The 12151-nt window shown below is 31.4% G+C and overlaps 1 protein-coding gene and 1 long non-coding RNA gene across 3 annotated transcripts in view; one reads left to right on the plus strand and one right to left on the minus strand.

The window, feature by feature from the left end:
• LOC126759849 (uncharacterized) overlaps positions 1-12151 on the minus strand; it is a 690051-nt gene that overhangs the window by 88174 nt on the left and 589726 nt on the right. The gene's annotated exons all lie outside the window — the stretch shown is intronic.
• LOC126759877 (uncharacterized) overlaps positions 1-12151 on the plus strand; it is a 273922-nt gene that overhangs the window by 76946 nt on the left and 184825 nt on the right. For both annotated transcript variants that reach the window (XR_007667104.1, XR_007667103.1), the window contains exon 2: positions 8980-9030. This is a non-coding gene — a long non-coding RNA (uncharacterized LOC126759877). The remainder of the gene's footprint in view (positions 1-8979; positions 9031-12151) is intronic.

Below are 12151 nucleotides of genomic sequence, written 5' to 3' on the forward strand. Positions count from 1 at the left end.
TCATATCCATGGTTCAATATTTACCACGGCACCATTATAGTCTATATAATTGTTTACCTCATTTATTGGAGCAGTGAATAATTATTTCTTAGTTGATTAGCCCCACGCAATTGTTTTAAATAATAACTCATGTATTTCAGGCCATTATTTCCAATAATATAAAGTACCTTGTTAACTTTTCGTGTCCATTCTCAAGTTAAATGTATTTCATATCTACCTTCTTTTGTCTTGTTTTCTTCTTTTGTTTATTATTATTTTTCTTTTGTGCTTGCCTATCCAAGGTGTTTAACATTTACAAATTTTTTACGGGGAAAAGTAAGTAATACCTTTTTAATTGCTCCACTTAACTGCTGCTAGATTGTGGATCGCGTAAAGTTTATTATCGGGCGCTTTTTCATAGATATATACATTCTCGTAGGATTACTTCCATGGGGCTATTGTTTGTGGTTTCCTTTTAACTGAGCTGTTGTCGTGTTTTCTACTCAGCTTCGTGATAAAGTAGTATTTCTTATTGCCTACATATTTACATGCCTAGCGAGAAGAGTAGATACTTAATTCTCAATAAGTCCCGAAACGTTAATCAATCCTAATATGACAACTTTTACCGGAGTTTTGTACTCGTTGGTTTGCATAGTTAAATCTTATAAGTATACACAAAAGCCAGATTTTACATTTACCTTATCTTCAAAATAATGCTCAAAGTATTTATTAGACGCACAGTTGATATGCAAGTAATTACATGTATGTATGTATGTATCTGATAAATTTTTCTCGAAATGGATTAAATTCAGCTATTTGAGATATTAACAAGCTCCCAGCTAATTATTTGCTTTTAAATCTGAACACTTTTCGGTATTATTCAACATGCTTGTCATCTTACAAAAGAGTTCATAAAAAACCAAAGTAACCAAGTGTAACTTATAAATGTTTTAAGTTATAGTGTATAAGGGCACATGTACCTAAGTATAACGCATATATTCTTTCTTGTCTGTTTGCAGTGGTATGTTAGAATTTTACATAGAAACCAGCTCATTTTATAATAACTGACATGTCTTTACACTTCCAGAACATACAAGTACAGGAGTATGCAAATGAACATATCCAATGTTTGCGCTGGTCTTGCTCCTTGAGATTTGCCTCAAAATTTCATTTAATAAATATTTAACACATTTAATTTGATAGTCTTACTTATGCATACATGTAAGATACACATATACACATGTAAGGTAAGGTCTATAAAGCTACTGAGTAGCATCACTTACAAGTATGTCGTTATATTTAAATTTACCCTAAAAATAGTATGTATACATAAAAGGTACAAGGTTTTGTAATTAAATTTATGCAGAAGTCATGTAAACAATCTCAGCAATTTGTGAATACTCCTTATTCTTATTCTCTTAACATGAATTATCGATTAACATCTTCAATATTATTATTTGGAAGTTGTCTATTTAAGGCTGTACTGTAGCCTTTTTATACCAGGATGTTCGTTATTAACCAAGTTTATTGTTTTTTTTTGCAAAAGCCTTGGGAGTTTAATTTTTTGTCCTAAAAAACGTATATTTTAGACCGGATTTTTTAATCTTTTGAAATAAGCTTATTATGCTACAACATAGTAAATGTGTTATTCTAGTAAAAAAAAGTCTCCACTCTACAAAAAATTCTTTTTTTTTTATAAGAACATTCCTTTAAAATTTTACGTATTTATAGTACAACATGTCGTATGAGCAACATGGAATGTTTTTTGGGCAAAAACTGAAATTTGAGGCGACGCTTGCAAAAAACAATCAATTGGGGAATAACGGACATCCTAATGTATACAAGTTTTCTTTCTGTATATACACATTTGTTTGTTCATATAACCGTACACATTCATGCTGTTTGAATATTTATGTGTGACAGCTTACCAAGCTTCCACTTGCCACTTGCAAAATTTTCTTTGCATTTGAAATTAGATCACCACCAAATTGTGTAAACATCGTCCTGAGAGCTGTGAGTTGTTGCGCCGGTGTTTGGCTTCGTTAAACGTTGGTAGGAAACAAGCGGTGAAAAGGTAATTGACTTTCAGTGGCTCGGAAGGAAGTGGATTTTAATTAGTTAGTCAGTTACTTTGCGGTGGTGCTTTGCCAAGATGTTCATGCTTGGGATTAAGTATTATGCATTGCGAATTGTGAGAGCGAGTCTGGTTGTTTTAGTGTTGCTATAAAGAATTAAAATATTTAAAACTATTTTATGAGTTCATGATCGGATGCTAAAGTTTTACCAGAAGTGCTCACCTAACAGGTTTTAATAATCTAGTGTATAGATTTGAAATTTCCGATCTGGTAATGACAAAATGTTTCTTGCTTGTCTTCATATTCCCCGAAAATAGTTGAGTATTTAAATTAAAAATTAATTCTATTTAGATAAATTTATTGGCGCTTTCGTGGGCAGAGAAAAATAAGGTAACTAATGTGCAGAAAGAAACAAAAACACTTCACTTTCATATGTAAGACTAATGTCTTTAAGGTATGAAAGGCCACTATTTTTCACTATATCAAATACAGCTTTGACGACTAACTGTCATCTAGACATATGGTAATGTACCCAAGTCAACTGAGAACTGTGTTGAACTCGCAGTTATTCAATTGAATACTTCCAATACTGAAGGAATGTGTGAAATATATTTTCATTATAAATACTAACATTTTGTTTCAGCTTTCACTGAAACGAACCATAATTTGATGAATGAAGTGAGTGTTATGAAAATTACCCACTTTATTATTGAATAAAACCTTCACTGAGTAGGATTCAAACTATATAATATTATTTGCCTTACTCGTAAACTTATTTGACACGTAACTTATTATCTCAAGGGACCAATTTTCATACAATCACTAAGTATTCCCAATTAAAGTGTCATAATTTGTTAATAAACAGCTTGCGACAAATAGCGTTGACTCTAACCATTCAAAAGTATAATTGCGTTTGTTGCCAGAGTAGTCAATAAATTATTTCAAGTGCCTAAGGAAGTTACTCATATAGACGGGAGATATTCACCAAGTAAGTTACAAAATTAAATAACGGCTCGTAAGTCTTTCTACGAAATTCTTATTTAATGAAGTGATAGTGACAGTTGTATTGTTTAATTCGAAATGGGTAATTATAGAAGGAGAAAGACATTTTATCACGTTCCGATTGAATGCAATTGAAAGGAAAACATCTAGAGTCACAAGAGGTGAACAAACGTATTTTACCATATTATTATATTGTTTCACAAGAAATGAAATATTATGTTCAAAAGGATTCAGCACTTTTTAAAATTGCTGAAATAAATGTTATATAAAATATTTTATATATTATTTTAGTTCTAATTTTTCAAAAAAGGTTATAAGAAGATTTATCTTGATTTATAAACATAAATATAAAATTTATATTCAATTTAAATCTGAGACATTGACCCAGAGGCTTTAAAACTTTTTGTTGGATTTAGACAATTTTTAGCCATAGGGTAGCATACTCTAAGGGAATAATCTGTGCAAAGGTTTATCCCGTTATATTAATTGATTTATATATTCCAAAAGAAAGAATAAAATGGAACTTAAAATTGTGTTAAATAGGAAATAGGCGTAGCTGTATTCCAATTTTTTCGCCCATTTTCACACTGTAACATCAGAATGTCATAGAAATGTCACGCACCAAATTTAGTTGAAATCGGTCGGGGCGGTAAGCAAACTGAGAATCCGATCTACTTTTAAGCTTTACGCGGACAACGACCCTAAGCACAACTCATTTAGAGCACTCTATGACTACCAAAAAGTATTAAAAACTCCCACGCAGTCTCCAGTTATGAATGTTATCGAGCATCTGTGGTATCAACTTGAAAAAGAAAATCGAAAGCATATTATATCTAACAAACACGAACAAAATTAGCGTCGATACCTATAAAAAATTACTCAACTCGATGCCAATCGGATTTTTTGAAAAATGCCAAAGGCGGCCCAACAAAATATTAAACAAAATTAATTTTACTCTTGTTTTCCAGTATGTCCCAATAAAATGTCCTGTAATTTGCGAGTTGAAGTGACAAGCTAATTTTCGAGTTGTCAGCATAAAATATGTCTGCTTCTAAGTTAACTACTGAATTTATTTTGTTTTTGTGGTTAAATATGAAGTTCAAGTATTAAACAAACTACCACTTGAATGTTTAAATACAGTGTCTATATAATTCTATAATTTTGTGATGTGTACGATTTTAATTGACACTCACTGTAATTAATCTTATATGTATATTTGTTTAAATCTTGGTATTAAAAAAAACCTCTTCCTGCGAAATCCGGGAATCAGTTGGAATCTTTTTATAAGAATAAACATTGAATTTTATGAAGTTTGTACTTGAAAAATATATGTAAATTTAAATTGGTTATTATTATGCCTTTTTCCTTCATAAATTTGTTGTTAGTCTTTATGAGTAAATAAATTGAGAAAAAAATCTGAAACTCTGTGATCGGAGATATAACTCGTCATGCTGTATACTTTGCAATTACGGCAAACCGACGGGCGATGGATGCATATTCTAGAGCTAAAATCAAATTAACATTCTTTAAAGTTTTACTATCAAATTCATAAAAATTTGTATAAAATTTTGCTAAGGCTTAGTTACAATTCTTTATTTAATCTTACAAGAATAGGTGTGTTTATATTATACTTAAAATTCAAGACTTGGTGATGTTAAGCATTTATTATGTTATTTTTGTATCCTATAAATTGTTGTTTGTAGCCCTATGTTCGTATGAAACAATGTCAACAGTTTTCCAGTCAATAGGGACAAGATGCAATGTATCACGCTCCCCCATGCGTTAACAAAAATAAGCATAACTAGAAATTCCGATATACAAAACTTCTGAACTTTGAGAGGGTGACTCGCGGAAATTCCTTTTCACAGCAGCGAAAATTGGTTTATCTTCCAAAAAAAAAGAAACTAACTCAATATCACACTGTATGCATTTTTTGTGGTATCCATCCATCCGATTATTCAGATTTTTAAACATCGCCTTAAAAATCCTCGGCTCGAGGCCGATTTTAGACATATAATCGTTTAGGCAAAGCTGTTGCCGAATACTTCCCACATGCGCAATGTTATAGAAAATAAATATACCCGCTTTAATGTACTTAAACATATTTGGTATCTGAAAATTAATTAATTTGATAATGTCAAGTGCACTGAATTATTGTGCTTCCGGTGCTCTGCAATTTTAAGTGGAGTTTTCCGTAAAACTCATCTAGTTAGCTGGATACCATAGTACACACATACATATGTACATATATGGTACACATACAAGCGAAGCAAATAAATTTGCGGTGACTGTGCGATTTTATGTTGATGTGCATGACCTTGCATTTCAATGATAAAAAACACGCTTCAATTGTCGCAGGGCAATTTAAATTTACAATTGGATAATGTGATTTAACGTTTTTGCGTAATTCAGCCACAATAATCTTCTCTCCTTAGTGAAACTCATTTTACACAATTATCTTCTGTTACATGCTATATTTAAACATGTTACATGACATTTCGTGGCTTATAGATGAAGAATTTATTCAAACCGTAATAGCGCTGAAAAAGGTATACGGTTTTGTATAACAAAATGACCAGGATGACATGACATACATACATACATATGAACACATATCCATCGGTCAATCACTCTGCGACTATTCGAGCAATAGCGTGAGGGTAAATTTAAATATCTTGATCCAGCCACTTTCAGGCGAAATCCCAAAACTTATAAACTACTCAATTATTTTATGATTCAAAAATTCTAATTCAATGATACATACATACATATGTATACATATATGGCGACACTTGGGTCACGACTGCCCTCCATTTAACACAATTATAAATTCCTTCTTACCCTTTCTCTGTGGAATTAATAAATAAAGCACTGATGACGATATCGGAATATAACTTTGCAAAAATAGTGCCTAAAGATGTTGTATATTTCTGTTAATTAAAATTGGACTATAACTTTCCTTTATTTAAGTTTTGTTTTTTTTTTTTTACTTTGCTTACCTACATTACTATACTTTTCTTAAAATAAATTCCATTCCGCTGCTTTTTCATCAATCTCAATACATAATTATATTGTACCTTCTAATGCACTTTTATACTTACTATATTGCAATAACACATAAGTATGTATATAAGAACATAAGTATGTATGCACATTCATAATTTGCGCGCGAACATGAGTTGATATCAATACACTCGTTAATATTTTTTTGTTTGTTTGGTCACCTTACCATCCAAAATACGAACAAACGTAAACAACTAGTGGTAGAGTGAGAATGCACTGGGTGCAGTGTGAGAAAATTACCATTCAGTGAGAGAAATACTTACATATGTATGTATGTATGTACATAGCCGAAGAAAATTGTTGAGCAAGAATGGCAATGCATACGAACCAGTTAAATTCTACACAAGCAAAAGTTCATGTTTGAACGTGTTTATATTTTCACTTGCTCACTTCAGCAACAAAAATCAGCAGAGCCGTTCTTTTGCATGAAACGACATGATCAGGCTGTTATTCGTGCCAATTGAAGGCAGAAAATTTGGACGAAAATTCAATGCATTCGGTGAAGTCTGAATTGTTATTAAGTCAGAGAAGTCATTGAAAACGGGAGTTAAGTGAAAAATAAAATAGTAAATTGCGGAAATTAACTAAACATAGTGCGATTATTGTTGAGAACATGAAGGTCTATAAGTATAGCAAATTATTTACATACATACATACATACATGAGTTCAAATAATATGAATGAACAAGTATTCAGGAAAATTATGTGGTGCAATTTGTATACAGTTTTTTTAGGGGAAGTTAAAGTGAAAATGATAAAATTATAAAAATAATTAGTGTGTGTGTCGTATGAAAATGAATAACTAAATATAAATGTGAAAAATAGTACATAGTACGTAAAAAGTAAAATAGAGAAAATTTAAAAAAGCGTGTAAGTAAAACAACAAATAACTAAATTATACTGTATATAAATGTATAAATTTTGTGCATTAGCGGTCAAAAGCAGTGCACAAATCAAAGAAATGTACGCTTGAGGCCGAGCCGAGCGCATTTTGGTACCACCTAGCTTTGGATTATTCGATTATTTATTCTTATATTATCTTTGAATTATAAAAAGCATCGACTCAAGTGTAAACACTTCTAAAAGTTGACGAAAGGTTCAAGGAATAAAATGTTCAAAAAGTCAGGCGTACATATGTATGTATATGTATAGGTATATACATATGTACATATATATATTTTGTGTTCTCATGATAAAGAACTTTTCCCATATACATACATATTTATTTACTAGGACTTCTCTAAATTCAGATTATTCATACACTCCACCAAAAAATCAATTTCTTTAATTTTGTTTGAAAATAAGTGACTCTAGGACTTAATTTTGATGCTTTCAATATGCAAGTTGCAACTCTTTGTTTGTTTTTGCACACAATCGAACACCATTCATGAATTATAAATTAATAAAATATAGCATTTTCCAAAATGTTATATAAAGAAATTAGTTCGAATAATTTTTAGTGAACTTTATAAATCGACTAGGGTTTCAAGTATGTCGTTGCGATGCGATGAGAAATGGTAAACAATTCAAACATTCAAAGTAACTGAAAGCAATTAGAAAGTATTTTCCAGTTATATAAAGTTTTTGCAGCTACATAGTTGGTTAACCACTTGGTTGCACTCAAGTCAACAACAAATTAGCTAAGAAAAAAATATTTATGAGGCTTAAAACAGTAGTAAAAATGGTAAATAATTTTGTCGACACAAAAAGCAAAGACTTTAACACACATATGCGCAAATAAGGGCAGCTATGCAAATGGCAGATATACTCAAACCTGTTACTCCTGCTTATTTTTGTTCATTGTACAAACTTTTACTATCCATTTGAAAAATTTTTAGTTTCCTATAGGATGGTCTTTTTTTTTGAAAATTCATGAATCACAATTATTGGGTTTAGTAAATCAATTTTTTTTTCGGTTGGCTGCCATCTTACTCGAATATTAAAGGTACATACATACAAATTTGTTGAAGGGATTAATATGTATTTCAGTTTTTAGATAGAAATAGTGTCTATGAAAATTTACCGGGTTTCATAGATTTCCTGCTGGGCTTTTATTAAACACATGCAATTAGGTTTATCGGCAGTACCATGCTTCTGGGTTTACACAAATAACACACCCACAATTGCATTTATTGCAAAGCGCTTATGTGATTCATACGAATATAACTTACTATACTTATATACGAATAAAATGAAAATTTGACTCTTTACAACACCATCATTTGTATGTGTGTTCACAAATGTACATATTGCCTCTTTTATTTGTGAAGTTAAATCTGTCGTGAAAATGAGTTGACATCAGAAAGTAATGAAAACGTTTGATGTGCGTTCCACACAAATACGTGGGCATATATGCAAATAAGTACGTGCTATGTTAAAAAGTTGTGTGGCTGCATATGTAACGTTGTTGTTTCCATTTTTCATTTCACCCGCTTGTTGATTTCAGCGCGTACTTTGTGCAGTTGCAATTGTGTTTCCCACATGCAAGTATATCGCTAACTATTTGTACTTTATCCTTAGCATATACATACAAGGTACGATGTACGTACAAGGTCTTTTAAACTTTTAGGTAGCGTGATAATTTCCATTTAAGTATCCTTAAAAGTTGGCAAAGGTTTTATTGTTTGTTGATTGCTATTTAAGTGGACTGTGGTTTCGATCACAAATCTTCGATAAGTATGAGAAACTGATAAACTATAAATTTGTTTGTATATATAAGAGTTAAGTTTTCAACACGATGATACTCGTACGCTGCTTCTCTGGCTGTTGTTGACAATTTTCACTGCTCTAGTCAATAAAATATTCAAAAAACGTTCGATTTTTTATGATTTGTCTAACCTTTTCTCCTTTCTTTTTTCAGAAATTTAAGTGTAATTTCCTTGCTTGGTTAAACATTTTAGGTTGAGAAAAGGTAAGTGAAAATATTTGATGATTTTATATTTTTACTAAAGGCATCATTTTAAGTATTCAGGAGAGAAAGACTTGAAGGCGAATAGCTAAAATATTTTTATACTTACTAACATTTTGGCTTCACATTCTATTTCTTAAGAAACGTTTAAAGTAACATTCAACCTGCTTATAACTGTTATTATCCACCGTCTGGTGCACTATGTTTGTTTTCAGACGGTGCTAGCATAAAGGGTACGTGAGAGCGTAATTGAACTTTTTTAATATAATAAGTTAAACCAGATAAATATATGTAAAATTTATCTATTTTTCTGCCTGAAAGAATTGCAGTATTAAAATCATAACATAAAATATATCTTGTTTTCATTCAAAAATTCCAAATCTTATACATTATCTCTTTTGTAAGTTATTATATCCAAGCTTTGATAGATAGACTATGTTCTCAATTTTTTAACTAGGGAAACATGAAGTTGTCAAGCGTAAATTGTGTTCTAAATTTTTCAAACTCTCTTTTAATTGTCAATATCTGAATTCTGTAGTTTTATATTTTTCTATCATTGAATTCCCTCTGAGGCCAATAACTTTAATTTTCTATGAGTGAAATTGCAAAAGAAAAGACGATGGGGAAAATTGGAGAAAAAAAGTGTATGAAGTTACTAAATCATACCTAAAATGCACCTTGGTATCTTAGTAGAATATAAAGCATTATTTTTAAAAATTTTATAACCACAGATGCTTCTTCTTAGTACTGCTTAAAAAAGTACACTTCAAAATATGGTTTTGAGAAGAATTCGTTTAAAGGTAAACTGATGAACTGCGCAGCTACAATTTTGAAGACTATAACTCAAAACTTTTTGAGATATCAATTTAGAAACTTGAAATGTTGTATTTTTGTTATACTAAAAAAAATACATCTATTTAAAATTGTCTAGTTGCATTAGGGACAATAAATGCGCAATGAAATTGAGCCGACATTTCTTCTCTGATTTCGTTGTCTTAGATGTTAGGTGTCGTTTCAACATTGCAACAAATATTTTATTTAAGTGTGACTACGAGGTGTGTTCCAAAGTAAAAGAACTTAAAAAAAAAACAGAACAAATGATTTTTCGGCAAAATCAATTTTTTTTATTCAAAATATCCTTTATTTTTCTGCTTCAATACGGCTTTTTGCACGGCCCAAAAGCATGTCGAACGAGTGTTTTAGCTCGTTGGCCGATATGGTCGCTAGTATGCCGGTGCAAGACTTTTGAATGGTCTCTACGTCTGCATAGCGCTTTCATTTCATCGACAAATGCATTTTTCCGAAAAGGATAAAATTGCACGGTGCCATATCAGGTGAATACGGGGAGTTAATGGTTAAAATGTGATTGCTAGAATAATCGTCCTTCGAATGTTAGATTCTGGGCAATTTTTGGTCGTCAGTCAATTTGTGCGGAACAAACCGTGCACACACCTTTCATAAGCTCAAAGGTTCATTAAAAATGCGACAAAACCGATGGTTTGGAGATGTTCAATTCCATTTCCATGAATTTAAATGATGTTTTCGGCTACTTTTTAATGAATTCACACACAGTTTCGATGGAATTTCCGGTGATCGTCATTTATGTCCTCACGACCACTTTGAAAACGTTGAAACCACTCGTGTACTCTGCTACGGGATAGGGAATCATTGCCATAAACTTGTTTCATCAATTGAAACATTTTGGTAAAAGGTTTATGAATTTTAAAACAAAATTTAATGTTGGCTCTTTGTTCGAAGCTCATTTTGCACCGATAACACAAACATACTGACACTTAAAACGCAATAACATCACTTCCTATTGATGAAACGTGATGAAATTCTCACTGGATAATCGATAAAGTTACAGATTCTAAAGCACCAGTCAACATAGAGATGGCGCTACCAGGGGGTGGTAGATTCAAAAATTCCTGTTTACTTTGGAATACATATTTGGTCGTACTTGGTCATACTTTCAGGAAGTTATATAAAAGGATTTTCCTGAAAAGCATAAAAGAGAAGCAGGAAAACTGGCAAAATATAGAGCACCTAAAAAACTAACTAAAAAAATAAAAAAGTACAAAATTATTTTTTTGTTTCGAGTTCTAATATATTTCTAAATTGTGTCTCGATGTTAGTTATAGTTAATTAATTAGTTGTTCAGTACATAATTTTCTTCTATTAAAAACGCTTAAAATGCATACACAACTGCAACTCTGGTTTTGGTTTCTGATATTTCTACACTCTTCGAAAACTTATTTACCGGAATGAAACATTACACGGAAACCAAAACATTTGCACAAAAGTAAAGAGCAAACGATTAAAGATATTAATAAAACCGACAGCCAACAGATGGCTAAAGGAAAACGAGAGAATCGGAGCGAAAAATTAGAGAAATGCAATTAGATGAAATCTCGATGGATAATATTTTATGCAGGGGAAATAGAAGGCAACATGTACAAACATCTGGAAAAGAGATTCAGAATTACAATGCGTTTTTGATATACTTCTGTATGAAGTTGGAAGAAAAACTTGTTGCTTCAACTCTTTGTCAGCAATATTTTATACTGAATTTTGAATTGAATCTTGTTGAGGCTTATTTGCAAAAGGCTTTCGCTTTAGTATATGTAGAGCCACCGCGGCGTATAAGTTACTTTGTTTGTTTAGTTATAGTAAAGAGGTCGATGATTTTGAAAGTGAGACGTGGCTTGATGGGCGGAACTTCCGAAGGGTCTATCTCTTAGAATTTTACTCGGATCGACTTAAAATTTTGCGAAAACATTTTGAACATTATTTATTATTTAATGCGACAAAAATATAAAAATCGCTTTTTTTAATTTTCAAGCCCATCTAACCCCTTAAGCGCTAAGTCTTGTACGTGATGTTGCATATTAACCAGAACGCGTAGCCTTCTATCTTTGTGTATAGCACAATGTTGTATTTCTTAAACCACTTATTTACATTTTATTAAACTTTATATAATTTCTAAAGTCGATGACTTTCTAATATCACTTTTATACTTTTTCGGCACATATGTACTCTATGGTCTATTACCTCTTTTATATGACAAATTCCCTTTCTTAGTATTTTTTGTTTCGTATACTGTACTGACAATCATGCTATACTC

This window comes from Bactrocera neohumeralis, chromosome 5 (assembly GCF_024586455.1).
Source record: "Bactrocera neohumeralis isolate Rockhampton chromosome 5, APGP_CSIRO_Bneo_wtdbg2-racon-allhic-juicebox.fasta_v2, whole genome shotgun sequence".
In the NCBI taxonomy this organism is placed as follows: domain Eukaryota; kingdom Metazoa; phylum Arthropoda; class Insecta; order Diptera; family Tephritidae; genus Bactrocera; species Bactrocera neohumeralis.